Consider the following 18,575-nt stretch of genomic DNA (forward strand, 5'->3'; position numbering starts at 1 on the left):
GTACATATAACGTTGTAACTTGCACAACCTGAAAGTGCACTACTTCATTACTTGGAGCAGCACTTTCTTCATAACCTTTCGTAATATTGTCAAACAGGGCACCTACAATTGATATATGTGAAAAAATAGATTCTCCCGATTTCGGCACTTACAACGTTATGGAAATGCACGCTTCATTTAAGAACAAAAGTTTGAGTATACACTGTTAGTGTAAAACCTACTTTAACATACTGTATGCGGCGGAAACTGGAGTTGACACAACAAAAACAAAACAACACTTAGGAAAACAGAAATGAGTAGGCACTACGGAAGATAGGAAAAACCTTGACAGATATAATTAGAAGCGAGAGTATTAGAGAGCAGTGCGATATAAAACCTATTGGAGGCTCGGTTATGAGAAGGAGGAAGGAATGGGACAACCACGTTTCGACGATGAATGAGAATATAAATGTTAGCATTGCAAGACTTTCGAGTAGATTGCCAGGAGAGAAAAGAAACTTTGGAAGATCCCGAAAAGATGGAAGGATTCATATTTCTAAACACAACAGGCTCTGAACCTATAACTAATACGAACATTTAATCCTTCCGGCCGCATTATATTCCAAGGATTCACTCAGTTTGAAACGGGAATGATTACCAGGAATATTTGCTTGGGGTTAAGGTGTCGAGTACGTAGGGCTGACATCCCCAATTCATATTAGTATACTCTATCCAAGAAAAAAATGTATACCATTCAAGTTGGAAATTTATCGAGTCCTTTCCACAACGAGTTTGAGAAAACTGCGGTTCGCAGAAATCAGGATGTACTGACTCGCTATATCAATAATAACAAAAGTAGCAGTCAACCTGGTCGGCGTAGTTGGTATAGTGCTGGCCTTCTATGCCCGAGGTTGCGGGTTCGATCCCGGACCAGATCGATGGCATTTAAGTGTGCTTAAATGCGACAGGCTCATGTCAATAGATTTTCTGGCATGTAAAAGAACTCCTGTGGTACAAAATTCCGACACACCGGCGACGCTGATATAACCTCAGCAGTTGCTAGCGTCGTTAAATAAAACACAACATTTTAACAAATCAATAATAACATAACTGCTAATATTTCTAATTCTTCTTTCAAAAATAAAATCTGGTTTTAAGTCGGTCCTATCTTTTACATCAGCACTACATTCACGATGCTTATTACTTTTTTTTAGTGGGATGAAAAAATCTGAAGCTTGCTGTAACTAAATATAAATATTTTATAACAGTTAATATAAAATTCGGTGTAAAGTTTAGCCAACAATAAACACATTTAGTATTAGCTATCACATTTAATTTAAAATTTAATTCCGTGCGAATTCAAAGTGTAGGCTGCAAGCGAAGAACACATCCTGATGAAAAGTAATATTAATTATGATTGCTACACCTAATTTCTTGTCGAGCGCGTCATCAATTTACATGAGACATTCTTTCCAGCCACTGAGAAAAGAAATGCTATCGCATAAAGTTTCTCAGAAATATTTACTAACGTACACAACGACCGGAAGTAGTTCTTGGAAATATAAACCTCGAACTCAGCATAACACCACAGTCTAGTATATACAGTCACGAAGCTCAATACGTAGTAAATATGCATCCATAGATAGTTGCTAACCACTAGAATCGCTACTATCACCTCATTATAGACAACGCGGAATAATACCGGCACTATCTATTGTTCCTAGCACCCTCCCAACTCAAGCTTCGTGACTGTATATACTAGACTGTGATAATATTGTAGTCGCTCTCAACCCAAAACATTAACAGCTGCCACAACAGAAGGATTGCCTGTGACCGAGTGGTTAGCCTCTCCGTTTTCCACAGTGGAGACCCGAGTTGAATCCTCGTCTGGGTCATAAAAAATTTTTGTGGGGAACATAGCGGAGCGAGGAGTTTTTCTCGGCGTTCTCCCATTTCCCCTCACCATTATCATCATTTCACAATACTCCACAATCACTCTCATTCTGCGATGTCCCGAGTCAGGCCTCCAGAACAAACAAGAAATGAATGAAAATTATATACATTCGTGTCTAATAAATATTGTTTATTATTATAATTTTATTATCATTTCATTCGAACGTAAGATCCGTCTTTCCTACAGCGCCTATATTGTAATTTTGATTGTATGCACGACTTGTATCCCGATTTTTCCCGAATTGCAATACAAGACTTATTGCAATTTACATAAAAATATATGTGTGTACATTAGACTATCTGTTCTATTGTTTTGAAAAAGAAAACAGGGAATAAACTCAATGTTAAGCAAGACTTGACACTCGAGTATTTATAATTGAACTAGAATTCGTGAAACTGACAGCTGCTAGGCAATAGCAACTATTCCTATTAACAATTTTACTCTAAGCCCAAGGATCTGGTTTCAATGTTCACAGCAAAGACGTGATATAATGTAAACTAACTTTGTATAGTTACAGAATGTGTTTTCAGATTACAATTGTCGAAAAATTTGAACATTTTGTTTGTAACATGGACAAAATCAGATCACTTTTACTAAATCCACTCTCCCGAACACGAAAATGATAGTAAATATGTTGTAAGACGTAACGTTTTTCTGTTACACAGATGTTGCTATAGATTTTGCTCAAAAACACAAAATCGCTGAAAATATTGACGTTATCATTAATGTAAAGTAATTATTTTACTAAGCAAAATAAGTAAGAGAATACATGAATTTTACAAAGAAGAGAAAAAGAACAGGAAACTCTCACCGTATCGTTGTATTAAAAAAGGGACCCTAAATTCCCATTTTATGTAGTAAAAATCCCTGGTTTTTAATAAATTATTAAACCTTAATTTAATTCTGTAAATTATTTTAAAATTTGACCAAGAAGAGTATTTATTGTCTAAGGAAACTTGCCAGTAAACTGAAGTATACAACGTACATTACTTTTTTATCTTGTATAAATTGGAACAGATACAGTTACTTTTGCCTCTTTGTGGAGAGTGGCATTTTCTTTAGCCAGAAACCAGCAGTAGTCGCCTATCATGTGGGGATCCCATTTTCCTTGATACCACTGGGCCATTATTTGAATATACAGATGGAATCTCTTTCCTTTTTTTTCGCTCATAGCTCCCACGTTTTGTGAAAAAGTCGAGATTTGAACTCAGGTTCATTTGGTAAGGATTTAATTGCAGATAAAACATTAGATTTTATTCTTTTTCATTGGACCCAATTTTTGTTAGACAGAAACAACTATCTTCAATATGGCTGGTTAGTTCACGCCAGATCATCGGAACTAGTGTCGTCCATTTCAAGCGCTATGTTCGGGTTCAAGTTTGTCGAGCGTGACAAGAACCGAAGTCTGCTTTGAGGAAGCGGATCTATCCTGCCCTTTCAATCTCGCTGGCCTCTCCTACATTCCCCTCCCATGCTTTTAGCTGCGTGAGAGTTTTAGACCAAATCTCGTGAAATTTTATTTAGATGTGACAGGTAACTTATATTACAACATTTTAATTAAACACCCGCGGTAATATATGTACACATAGTTAAATCGCATTATGTTTTAAAAATACATGACAGTTTTTACTACACCATTTGCCGACTGAAATTAGCTATAATTTATTACATTCTAAACAAAATATTCAAATAAATCACAGTTTCTCAGTAACAACAGATGTGCGACTATACGGATGATGGAAGTATTAAAACATGAATACATAATATAAAATAAATTTCATGTCCATAAAAATAAATGTTTTTTTTAATTTTCATACTACACATCATTATAACTTATAATATTCAACCTGTTAATAAATAAAGTATATGATTTCATTTCCATACTAACTTACACATAATTCATTGTAGTTTGCAATATCCAACTCATGAATAAATAAAATTATTTCATTTTCATATTGCACATAATAAACTTAGAGTATCCTACCTGTTAATAAATAGAAACAAAAAAGATTTCATGTCCATACTGGCACATAATTACAACTTGTACTATCCAATTCGTTAGTAAATAAAATAAACTCAAAGTGAGCTTCGGTTCTCAGAGACTCGGCAAACATGAATCGAACATATGCCTCTTAGCGGTTTTCAATGTACTCGGATATTTTAGTTTACATGATTCACTTCTACGTATGGTTGGATGCCTAACGAGTAGGGTGAAGTGTGTCGTATCTTGATATCACCTCTCCTGTTCGAACAGTGCATGCACGACACTAATCGAAACCGCGAAAGCCATAGTTCGAGTTTTATCACCATTCATCAACTGAATAAGGGTAGAATAACATGTTATGCAGCATATTTGAGGGGCCCACGGTTTGTCTTCTTCACCTGCTCGGCATTCAAATTAATTTTAATAAGATTCTTTTACTTCTTCTCTTAATGATCGACGCAGACGTTTCACTGTAAATGCCTGCATAGGGTAAATTTTTTTAAGTATGTTATTTTACGTCGCTGTATCAACATCTCAGGTTATTTAGCGTCTGAATGATATGAAGGTGATAATGACGGTGAAATGAGTCTGGGGTCCAGCACCGAAAGTTACCCAGCATTTCCTCATATTGGGTTGAGGGAAAACCCCGGAAAAAAACTCAACCAGGTGACTACATAGGGTAAAGATTGGTATTATTGTGATACGAGTAATGTTGATATACTTCATTTGAGAATTTATTACAATTCTTGTGAGCGAGAGAAGGACCGGTTTTGTGCAGAAACTTATCCACGAACATTCCCTTAATACAGTCATGTCAACTGATGCCCATAAGTGCAAGCGCGCGCTTTAGAGCTCAGGAGAGCCTGAGCGTTTTACAGCGGAAAGGAAAGAGACAGACGAGTGAGGTAGTATATGCCGCTTGGCCGAGCTATATACAGGGATGGCCAGCACTGATTCAATGGATAAAGTGAAGAGAAATTATTAAAACTGTATCCATGTTAATTTTTAGATTTGTCTGAGAAGTATAAGTGCATTATAAGAATGTAAGTTTTAATTTTAATGCTCATTTTTCACAAGTGTGCTTTTTAATCGAAAGGAATATTTTCTCAACTTTTTTTTACAGAAAAGTGAAATTTTCAGATATGTTTATTTTAGCAGCTTTACAGGTACTGAAACAATGTTTTCGTAAATCTAATGCGTCGTAAATACGTATTACTGAAGATAGTGTATTGAAAATTTTGAAAATGTTCGCATGGAAAATGTTTGTAAGGAAATGAATTAACAAAGCAACTACTGTTAATCATAAACAGAAGATATGTGCCCATGTGTTGGAAAACGTCAGATCTTTAGCTTCAGCAGAATTCAGGAAAATAATTTAATATTCAGTTAAAACATATACCTAGGTAACTTTGCTTTGTACTATAATATTGTTTTTCTTAGTTTATTGATTACCTTTATAAGGCTAAAGATACCATGAGGATCAATTCCAACTTATTATATCATACTCAATCTCTTTGTTTGGGATATCACTTTCTTTATAAATGACGTGTTTCATTCACTTTGTAAAGTATAGTTGTACCACTATGGAATTTGTGTGAATATTCCTTCTTAACTCTTTGTTATGTTATTAATGTTTAAACCACAACTGCAATATTAAGAAACTGGTGTTAGTACTTATGTTTTACAGGCACTATATATAATCTCAAACAGAAAGAAGCCATATAAAAATAACAACATAAAGTTTCACGTTCCGTTTAAAGTTTGTACACCACTGTTTTCTTAATCCAACAGGCTGCTTATTCATATACATAATCCATTCAACTTCCATACCTAGTGCTTGATGCCCTTGCACGACGTCAAGGTCAGAAAAATGCGCTTGCTTTGACATCACTGCCTTAATACGTTGACGCAAAAAACCGATCTTCCTCTCGCTTAGTAAAGTTGTAATAAATTCTCAAAAACAACTATCATAATATTACCAACCTTTACCCTATATAACAAGAACTGTTTGGCGAAATTCTCCATTACAAGAAAAAAGAACTTCACACTCACTTAAAACCACTCATCACAGGCAAAACCATATCTAAACTGAAACTAAAATACCAATTCTTCTCCCAGAAATGCTACCCTCTTAATAATTTCCTGTCGGCCTGATGCTTAGGGTAATAAAGTAATAAAAAGAACAAATATCCTGCCTTTCAGCAAAGTCATGAATACGACATAAAGCTAATGACTCAGAGCTCTTTAAAGGTCTTAAAAAATGAAATGTATGTAAATTTGTGTGAAAAAATATTTCTATACACTATTTAAGAACTCCAAAATGCCGTAATCCACATTTTTCTGCTAATTTTACATCTATTAATACATTTTCATGACTTAAAAATGAAGGGTCAGGGAACATAATTACACTCATATTCGATAATGGCACTTGGGAATTCACTTAAAATATCTGTTTTCGTCAATGTTACGTAAACCTTGTCGACTAGTGTTATATTCAACACCTATATCTGAAATTTAATATTACTACCAATTTATTAATGATGTTTAACTCACTACCTTAAACAAATATTTAATTAGAACAAGTTTATGCGCCTAAATTATCCAAAACATTGTAGGGGTGACACTCAGAATTTAGGAAGTTCTGTTTTAGACCATCGAGTTCAGGTTCATATTTACTGCAATGTAAAATACATATGAAGACATTAATACAAAAACAGGCCTAGTCATTTTTAATGAAATTGAGTTAAGGACACATCTAATACTATTTTAAATGTTCATAGACTCCAAAAACGGCCCATGTAAAGTGCAATAGACACAATGATAAAACACCGGTTGAACAGAAATAGCTGAAATGTGTTATTCTTTTATTGTTTATTGTTTTCCTGAAAAATAACAATTTTAACGAGGTTTGTTTTTGTAATAATACCTTCATATCGTCTTTGATTTTATCAAACCTCCTATGTGACAATACAGAAAATAATTTTTCTGGGGGAAGAAAGAATTAATTAAATATGAATAGGTTTACATTGATCCTCAACGTTTTCTATCGAATTACAATTACAATTATTAATGTATTGAATTAAACACTTCTCTATATACAGAATAAGAAGGTACATGTTCATTTTTCTCTTTCTTCCTAGCCACATACAGATCGTACATCTTAGTGATGCTGAGATTATGAGCTAAATACTTGCGACTAGTATGGCGCCTCAAATAATAGTTTTCAGAGTGTGGAAAACTATTACAGCTCATGTCAAGACAGTCCCCCACTCTTCCTACAGAGCTGCGCACGAGATCGGATGAGTTTACTTGGGGATTATAGGGGAATGGCTTAGCCTTTGTCTTGGACTCGGTAGACACACGCACGACCTTCGCTTCTACTAACCCCTCAACAGAAACGTTGTTCCCGTACTGCACATCGCGAGTGTCTTGACAAAATGCATGAGCTGTAATTGTTTCACAATTCAATTTATTAATATCGTTTCCCTCTCTGATCGGGCGTTACATTTGCAAAAGCATTTTTTTACGTATAAGCACATCAACTTTGCCTCTTTTAATTCCATAAAGTGCTACAAAGAAAACTCTTATAGTCTTCTGTAGGCATTTTATTACGAGGGGACAAAATACAGTATTTAGCACTAATACTCCTGTCATGCGAACAATTATTTTCCCTCTTCTTTTATTTCTGTCTTTTTTTTTTTTGTGATCTGAATACTGTTACTTAAAATTTATCTTGAACAGCTGGGTCAGTAACTGAATGAAGTTCTGTGAATATTAATTTCTGATCATCATCTTTACGTTTTTCTGTACATTTGTTTCTACAGCATTCAAATACCGGTACTGGCAAAAATGCGTTTTCTGATCGTAACCTCCCTTTTCTGTCAACATACATTTGAGTCATCCATTTCCAATACCTGTTAAGCCTAAACACAAAATTTTACAGAAATCAGGAAAAACTGTCATTTGTTTCTAAATTTGCTTTTCTGTAATTTCTTTGTTTAGTTTTATACGGCGATTTATTCCCATCTGAGCTATATCCAGTGCTGAAATCAAACTGTAATGGTTTATTTTTAATTAAATATTTTAGATTGGTCTTAACGGTGTTAGGTTCTGTAACTGGGACATAACGGACTTTGGAACCGTATTTGACTATCCAAGATGGCACACGACAAGAGAGAATAAAAGACATTTTAGATAAAAATTACTTATTATTAATAAAAAATACCGACTAGAATCAGTCTGTTACTATAGTATATCATTATCAGTTTATCAATAGCAAAAAAAGTGCAAATAGAACATAATATTTGTACAAGTAGCATGATTCATGAATGCCACATTAATTGTGAGTAAGTTAAACAACCTTTTAAGAGGTTATTTTTGAAAACACAATTAATACGATAACGTGGATGAAATCTAAGAAAATGAATATAATGTGTATAATTCTGCCTTTCTAATGAAGTCTCAAACTCAGTTATAATTAGTTTATAGTCAGTAAGTTTCAAGATAGGGCTTCTTGCTTTCACTTGTTCCTTCAATGTACAAACACTGTGTCAGAAGGTATGAACGAGTAGCCAACGAGGAACAGTAGAATAATATTATTTACAGTTGTTGAAGATTCTTTGGCTCTCCACGAACATAACATACCTAATATAATGTGGTTTTTATTTATTAATTTAGCAGAAATTATTGTTTGAGGAAGGTGGAATATAAAGTTGTTTGAAACTGTATCTTCTATAATGCACTGGACTTAACAGGCTTTGTTACTGTACACTCTTATGGACATGACGTTTTATGGACCTGTAATAGTCAAGGACTTAACGGGTTCTGGAACTGCAGCCAACATTCAGCCGTAAATTTGAATGGGAAATAGCGCATATAGTACCTGCAAATGTGGCTTAGAAGGTGTAAGACAATACCATCTATCAGATGATGTACAAAAATAAAATTTGAATTTTTGTGGACTTAAGGTTTCTGGAAATGGGCGACTCATTTTACCTTGTGCCTTCGGCTTTTTCGTTTCACATCTATTCAATCTTTTTATTACAGTGACAGACTGGTTTCAACACTATTGCCATTGCAATCACCGCCTTGACTCTCATCACTACCCAACAAAGAACTGGCTTCAATGTTAAAAGTATCGTTTGCCGAAATATTTATTTCTACATTACTTGACATGACAACACATGTAGCAGACTGTAATCATCAGTACTGAACGTGGAGCACAAGCCCATTCTGCAACGTCTTTCACTCTTATTAAAATAGAAAATCTGAGCAACACAGCACAATATAATGTTAATATCATTCACTTTCTTTTATCCATTTAACAATGGAACATCATTGATTTATATGTTATTGAACAAGATTGCCAATTGTAGATAGGTATCTAAAAGAGATGAACTGGACATATATTATAATAACAGAATTATTAATTCAGCCAAAATTTGATATGTCAAACTTATCAAGTTTTGGCAAACTATAAAATATAGTGAGGAAACGTATCAACTTTTTCCATTGCTAGGGTTACCATGAGAATAAAGGAGGACATGGAATCTAAAATAAGATAACATTGCTGAAAAAAGGAGGGCTTTTTTAAAATTGCATGAACAAAATTAAAGATAAAAATAATGGCTCACCTTAGTTCTCTCACTAGTTGCTAGATCAGTATTACATCTGCACTTATCGGTGGAGCCCACTTTGTGCAGAAGAGCATGAAGAGTCAAATTTCTATCTTGTAACAAATAACTATGGAACTGTTCACAGGACATGTCCATGAAATTTTATTTCACCATCATGATACTTTTGACTGTCTCCGTTAGCATGCGATTTCGTTCTTTTGTCCATTGAGCAGATAGAGAAAATATACTCTCAGCACTTCCATTATGACTTAGGATGAATAAATAGAATTTACATATTTTTAAGAGTTCTGAGAAAGTTTCAGTGCTCGCAGAAGTATTGGAATTGAAGAATTTGCACCATTGTTTATCTAAACTTAATCTTTGTCCAATTAACTTCATTGGCATATCTTTGTACATTGCAGAATAAAATTTATGAAATAGCTTAGAATCATGAATTGTGACTTTTTAGAGTGTTAGAATTCAATGCATGTCAGTAGGTCATCATATTTTATGTTTTTATGTGCTCCAGCTTCAACCATTGAAAGCAGTTAAATTCTTTCATACGTTTTCACCATTTGTTTAGATATTCTATGCATAATATCACACATTATTCAATATTCATATTAATTATAGTTGTAATGTGAAATGCCGAACATTTCAAACTTTTTTAAATACCTGACGGACAGGATAAAATGATTAAAAAAGAGGACATGTCCTTTTGCCGGATGGATGGTAACCCTATCCATTGGCATTTACCCCAGTACTGTAGAAGGTAGACATATCATAATTTGGCAGAATAGAAAACATCATGAATACCAACAGAATCACGCAAAACCTCAAAATCGCAAATGTTGGACATATCAACTTTTGGCTTAACACCACAGGTATTAGGCCTATGTCATAGATTTAAATACTTTTTAATTCTTAGATTGGTTTTATTGTTAAATGAAAGAAAAATTATAAATGTTGTTTTTATTTGTGCATTTTAATCTGATCTTGTACCATTTCTTTTAACACTTCTTTTTGTAGTTTTCTCTGATTGTATATTTATTTTGATTTTATTTAAATATCTATCCGTATTATTGTAGACCATGTATTATATATTAAATATTTTGACGTTGTCTATGTGTTCTATATTTCCTGAATGACATTAAAACCATCCATCCATCTCCTTCGTTCTGAACATTACTGAGAGATAGCACCACTGCTAGCGACAAAGTTAGGTTGGGTTTTATGCGCAGATACATATATTAGTCTGAATTAGACACACGGACAGTGATAAGGCTTATTAATATTTTGAAATATAGTCTCGTTAGGATTGAAAAGACTTGAAAAATTGTAAAATTTTGCCTATCGTGGTAAAACGTTTATGAAACAGGAATCCGATAAATTGTCAGGATTTTTCCTGACTGGCGGAATGTTTTATGAAACAGAAATTTGACAATTTGTAATTTGTAGAGTCGTCATTTGTTATTTACCAGAATGACATATTTACAATTGTCAATTTTTATGAAATAGACCCCTGGAAATAAAATGAATAGTTATGTAACTTAAACTCTGAAGGACGTACCTGGTTAATTTAGTATTTACCCAATCTCATTCCATATGTTCTTTCTCTATATCACTCTGCTATAATTCTAATTTCATAAATTATAAAGCTCTTCATATTGTTGGACTTAATAAAATAAGCCTCATGTCATCCCTTTCATTATAAGTTTAATATTACCGCAATTGGAGGCTAAGTAGTCGATATATTTGCCATGGCATTCTTTATTTCGATCTTGGACGGTACGGATATACGTTTAGAATTCTCTTGCAAGATTTCTGATTGGAATCCATAGATATCACAGTCAATCACGAAGCTTGGGGTAATTTTTTTGCATTTCTCGCGAAACAATGCTGCAAGTGGTTAGCAACTGAGAGTAATAGGAACAATTGACTGTGCGACAGTAGCGATCCTAGTGGCCAGCAACTAAATTTAAACTGTAATTGGTTACACATTCCCTACGTATTCGTATTCATATTCATTTATTGCATCCACCTGATCACATACATGACATGGGACATGTCAAAAGTAACAAATAATTACTATTGAGCTTCGTGACCGTACGTACTAGACTGTGCTAATACACTAACTTTGTGGGTCATGCGGACAAAGTAGGCGATACGGCCAAGTGGGCGTTTCTCCATTTAAATAGCAGAACTGGCCTTGTTCAAAGAAAGACCGTCTATGCTCATGTTTTGGACTTTGATTTATCACAAAATAAGGGTTTAATACTATCCACGCCCACACAAATCATTTAAAATGGATAACACGAGTTTCCCAACAAATAACCTCATATGTTTGGTAAGGTTACCTTACATTACCAGTAAGTACCATTTTTTAGTTCAGCTTACGTTAAGCTAGATCAAGATAATTTGGGTTAAGTTGCCTTGGATTGCGTTACCTTTAAGCCCAGTTTCCACGTTGCTTGTTTCGTTGCGTGTTTCCTTTCTTTTGTTTATTTAAAACAATTTTTTGGTGAAGAAGAAGGATAATATTTTATCTTATAAACAACTTCTGATGGATATTTAAGCCGAGAAATGGGATAAAGTGCACAAAATAAAAACTTGCAAAAATTGTATGAATAGCATAGAACTATTGAATATTTTAAATTAATTTAAACCTATAAAGAACAAAGAAAACAACTGCATTTTTTATAATTTCTAAAAAATTCAACATGCCTTGGATTTGTTGTGTCCCTGCAATTCACTGTAACTTACTGCCGAATTCAAATGTACACTAAACACTGGAAGTGTGAGATTTCTTCACCACTTGAAAGACCTTTGTATGAATACTATAACTATATGAAAAATTGAAATTCCGAATAATTGTGACGGTTTCTGCAATTCACGATTCAAATAAAATTGAACACTATACATGAAAATTCGTTTTTCCAAATGCATTACACTACATAACAATGATATCGATCCAACCGTAGCTCAATTAATGGCCTATTCATTTTCATTAAACGAACTTGGATATTCTCTCTGAATAATGCGGTTATGTAACTTTGTTTCCCATACAACTATCAATTATTAACAATTGAAGGGGTGAGAATGATAGTCCTGAGTCATACAGACAAAATTTTATAGGAGAGCGTGTTAAAGATTTAGAGTCCAATGCTATTAGATGCGGTCATAATTTCTTCCGCGTATACTTACGTCATTTGATGAGTAATTTTTATAATATTTTAATAGTAGGCCTACACTGCGTATACTAACTGGCTCCGCAGTGAAGCAAGCGGCAGTATTCGACCAGGCGGCGATGTAATGTTGGTACTCAGAATTGCCTGGTTTAAATGTAGGAATATTCTATTTCCTCTCTCGCTCCCTCTCATCCTCCACAATTCAATGGGGCCAAGGTCACTGACTCTACCTGCACGATACCAACACAACTCCTGGAGTCCCCGTGTTCTGCTTGCCATTCTCCTGCGTAGCCAGTTGGTATACGCACTGTAGCTTCCTCATACATGTAAGAAATGAACTCGCACAAAAATATTTTTGACAAAAGTGTGGCTTTGCACTATCCGATTCTGATCCCTGCAATTGAACACATGTAAGTAAAAACAATCTATTCCTCAAAGTGGAAGATTTTCAGATTAACACTTCTATCTCTTGGCTGCAAACGATAATGACTATTTATAAAATATCCAATATTAGGAAGCATTATGGAAGTTAATATGTTACTGGTCAGCGATGTATGCAATGGAAGGGGAAGAGAACTGGCCACCCTAACCCATTATCTCCTGTCTTAGCTGCCTCATGAGTGATGCCTTATTGGTGTCACTTATGAGGTTCACATCTGTCTTCGGACAGTTGACAAATCAACAACAATGGAAGTAAACTATGATACAGTAATATATTTCAAGATGAAGCTTCTGGCCATATTCGAAAACATATCATAGCCATATAGGTTATTTGAAATATTGCTACTACACACCTTCCAAATTCTCTTCCGTCTCTTCTTTCTTCTTTCCCTTATAAATAAAAATTGTAACCTTTTATTCAATTATCCTATATCAGCTGTGAGATTATCTAGTGTCGATGGAATTGCTTATATTAAGATGGTAATTTGGCGAGTCGAGAATGAGAAATCTCCAGGGATTACCTGACTTTCTCGTTACAGTTGTGAAAAGCCTCTGATGAAAACCAACTAGTTAATCAGTCCGAGCGCAGATTCGCATCAGCATGCAGCTCCTTATTCTTCACCTACGACATTGGCTGAGGTGTAAATGTAAATCTGTGTGCTTAAATGTGACAGGTTCATGTTAGTAGATTTGCTGGGATGTAAAAGAACTGCAGCAGGACAAAATTCTAGCACACCGGCGACGCCGATATGAGCAGTTGCGGAGTCTTTTTGGAAATATACTGATGAACGTTCTCCATAAGTCAGTTCACCTAAAAATGGGTCAAGGATCTCATTCACATAACGCTCGCTGGTAATTGTGCCCTGATTGGAAATAGCCCCAATAATTCTGTGTCGCTTCATTGCACACCACACGCCTATTTTTTCACCGTACAAAGGTGTTTCGAGTAAAATATTGGGTTTCTCCTCACTGTAATACCGACGATTTTGTGAGGATACGTGTCCATTTAAGTGAAAATGGGCCTCATCAGAAAAATAAATTATTGTCTGAAAATTTCTTCAGAATTTACTTTCTCTAAACTCCAATTACAAAAGTCCAATCTCTTATTGGAATCTTGTTCATTTAACTTTTGAAATACGGGAATTCTGTATGACCTTAATTTAAATAATTTTGTTGCTTGACGAGCGGACTCGCAACTTACTTCTGTTTCTTGTGCCAAACCTTAACGCGAAAGAATTCTGAATACCATATTTCTATTTAATTCCTGGAAGTTGAAGGTCACGAGTTTTCATTTCGAGAAAAGACACAGAGTAAAAATACTTATTAGGCCTACTCAAAACTTGTGTCACATTTATAAATGTTAGAATATTCCTTCGAACAATTAATGAACCAAAATAATTCACTTATCGTTTCATGTAAGCGCTTAACCCTTTGAAGCGCAGTGGTTACAGTACGTAACCACCTTTTAAATTTGAGGTTCCCGCCTACTTACAGAGTGGTTTTTATTTCAAAACTACTTCGCTGCGTTCACTGATCCTTAGTAACTGTAGAAGAATTTTATTTTCTCCATATTTGTGCTGCTGAGCCTGTTCATTAAGATGGCCGATGTTGTTGTGTATAGTTGGGGTGTGGAAGACTCGCTACGTGTTTTTATTTCAGTTGTATGCTGAAATATCACAGTTACGTAAGTTTATATTTAGTATTATTTGTCTTTCGGTCTTTTAGAACATATTTCTGTAACAAGATTGTAATTTCTTCGAAACATGTGGCATCAATATAGAAATAATGTGGTGGTTTCAAAACGTAACCACCATGCAAACAATGTAGTTATGCTTACCATATCCAACAAAATGTTCCATTTTCATGTCAGCTTATTCATCATGGCTACAAGGAAGAGATGGTTGGTGACAATCACAAAGTGTTTTTGATAACTTTTTCACAAGTTTGAATCTGATGATCTCTAAGGCAGCAGAATATGTATGCATGCGGTATAGTTAGACATGGGGGTATTGGTTTACCACACAACGAAAGAAGAGACCGCGACATGAAACGTGGTGCGTGATAGCCGTACGTCATATGCTGGAGTGTCCTGGCACAAGTGGAAGGATAGAAGATCGATTCTTTTCCATTCTAATTACCACGATCCATCTATTGTCGCCACTGTTTCAAGGAAAGAGAAGAATGGAACAACCAATGAAATTGCTAGTCCACAACTCGTGAAGGATTACAGCAAACATTGGGTTATATTGACAAAGCTGATATGTTGAAGTCCTTGTACGAGATTGATAGAAAATGCAAAAGATAGCGGCACCGTATTTTTTGGTATTTTGTTGATGTCACTGTGACTAATGCCTTCTTGGTATATTCATTGAGAGATGAAGGTGGAGAACTGACTCTGAAGAATTTCAGGTTGGCAGTTGTTGATGTTTTGGTCGCAGCTAATATTCCAAAACCTAGAGGGAGAAAGACAGTACTAAAATCTATGCACCACTTCAAGCCAACGGTCCCATATGAGAAAAGATTCGACAAGGTGGCACATACGCCTGTGTGTCGATCTTCAAGACGCTGTGCTTATTGTAGCACTGAAGTTCAACCACACGGGAGTAAATGGGCCTGCAACACTTGTGGAGTGGCACTTTGCTTTAATGAGACCAGAAACTGTTTACTTTTGTATCATTCACAATAATCTGAAGGCATTGTGTTCTGCAGTATTGCATAGTGCTTTTACCACGAAACCACCCATTTTCTGTGTCAAAAATTGAAGTTTTTCAAATTTTTAAAATTTAGACAAATATAAGATTAATTTCATTGCAAACACAATTTTTTATTTCCCTCCCAAATGCGTGCATCAAAGGGTTAAGGAATTAATCTGTTTTCCTTCTGTACAGGTGTTCGGATGACAGGCTATGCTGAAACTAAAGATCGTAGAAATATGAACATTTAAGTCAGCGGTCATCAGCACAGAACACCCTGGGGCTAGCGTCCATTACCCGCGGAGAACACACTGCACTATGGTGCACTCGTAGCTGCAAGTGGGTATGCTCTCTACCTCTTTCCTGCTGCACGACGGGGCAAGGGAACGGCTCCGCTCACCCTTTAGCCATTTCAGCGAGTGCTGACGACCACTGATTTATGTGAATAATTATGGTTCAATTGGTTTGCAAACTGAAATTCGTTGAAAAAGAACAACTAATAAGTGATACAAGATTTCTTAGAGTAAACGGATGAAATAATGCATAGAAATTGTCTGAAAATATCAAAGATGGGAAGCAAGATGTATATACATAAATATTCTTAGGACTGGCCTTTATTCATTGGCTCAATACATGCTAAATTCAAGCAACAACTTTCTACTCTTTCGACTTTAGTAAGACGTATATAATCTGTTAATGAATTTACATGAAGAATATGTCATTATGTTTTGGATGAGGAATGGTGCTGCTAATGCCAACAGAATGTTTCGACACGGCTGGCGCACTTTATACCAAATCATTAGCATCACAAACAATATTATGTAAAATGCGACGTAGTTCAACATCTTAACCGGCCATCCCAGGCCCCTCTCCAATTTTCCGTCCATTGTCCTCTGAAACCAGAAAAAATACCAAGTGATATTATTAACATGAATTTTTCTCCTTTAACCTAATAAATTCTTCACATTAATAACAACACTAAGGACAGATGGAAATATGACAGATGGTATATCTATCATCTAATGGGTAGGTCTGTACCAACTTATTTCGCAAAAAATACTCCATATTTTCATATGCAGCGTTTAAATCAATGAACACAGAATATAATAGAGTCGCTGTATAAATCTTATAGGCCTACTGTCGCCGCCATTGGCACGCGGTAGTCATTTTGATCCAACCCATAACTGAATTTGCTCTAATGATGTAGCTGTGTTGTTTCTAGTTATTCAGAGTAAAATTTTGATAAATTTAAATATGCAGGTCTGTGTGATGCATGACTGAAGAAAAAGGACTAAAAGAAGTTACCTGGAATAACTTATCATGGGTATGTATGAAAGACTAATGGCATCATATAGTCTATACGTAAATATGGGATTTGTTGTTGTCGTCTGTAGATCATTAATATTTAAATTTAACTTGTATCACAGCTTTCGAATGTAATCTGAAGTAAAAGTTGTTCGGACACTTCTAATATTCCTTGCAGCACAGTTTGTTCCACACTTCAGAAAGGAGAATATGGATCGCACGACCTTATCATATGTCTGTATCAAAAAGTGGGCAGTGCTGTCTATATTTGCAGCCTCATAAAGTGCTGAGTTCGTGGGGTTTTAAAAGGGCGCGTCAGCTACTCTGGCTAATTGCGCCCTTATCTAAAATTCTTCAGAAACAAAAACATAAACAATAAAATTGGCTAAATGCCAATACGAAACTAAAACACGTTGTCATTGTAAAAACGATGAATGCAAATGCAGTATTCACAAGGCGATTCTGAAAAAAAAAAATTATTAAAGTTAGCAGTTCTCAGACGCTAGGTTGTACTTAAAGAGGAACAATAAATAATAAAACAAATACCAACCAGATATATAATCTGGCGCATTAAAAAAATAAAAAGTTATAAAATATCCGGATGTAAATATCCGAAATGTCAATTATGTTAAAAATATATATAAAACAACAAATGTAACCTCTGGATGTAAAGGGTCCGGAGGATATGTATAACGTGTCAATAAAAAATTAAATCACCCTGTCAAGTGCTGCATTCGATAAAGATATCAGAACTGCATTTGCAGAATTAAAATCATTTCCAAGAGCGTCACGTAGAGTCGGTCGAATTGCTTATTGTCGACGGCCACGGTCATATTTCCTACAATGCAATAGAATGTGTTCGACCGTTATTGGTACACGGCATATAGGCTATCTCACTGCGGCTGAGTCTCGCCACGTAAGAGATAGCCATGGTCAGACGACAGTGGCCAATCCTCAACCGGGTGAGTAGAATCTCTTCGTGTCGTGACGCTCTTGTGGACGAATCCCAAACTCGAACAGTATTCTTTATTCTTCTTATAATTTGTTTCCCTTTATCCAGATCATTCTCCTTCCCATTGCAATCATATTGTATATTTCAGATATACACCTCTCGCGCCAATACACTTCAGATCCATTCATAGCACCGTCCCTGGCCTCGTTAGCAGAGATCCAACATGACCCGGAATCCACACTACTCCAATCTCAGAATCAGAGCTTAGGAGAGTGTGGAAAAGTTCCTGGGTTCTCAACACACGCGGATCATCAGAATTCAAACACTGCAGGGACTGAATGGCGCTTGTCGGAACAAATAAGGAATCTGCCCGCTGTTGTCTAATTAAAAACAATGAAGCTCTTTAAAAAGTGTAGAGTTCAGAAGTAAAAACACTTGTATATTGGCTCAATTTATATTTAAAT

This window comes from Periplaneta americana, chromosome 10 (assembly GCF_040183065.1).
Source record: "Periplaneta americana isolate PAMFEO1 chromosome 10, P.americana_PAMFEO1_priV1, whole genome shotgun sequence".
NCBI classification, from domain to species: Eukaryota; Metazoa; Arthropoda; class Insecta; order Blattodea; family Blattidae; genus Periplaneta; species Periplaneta americana.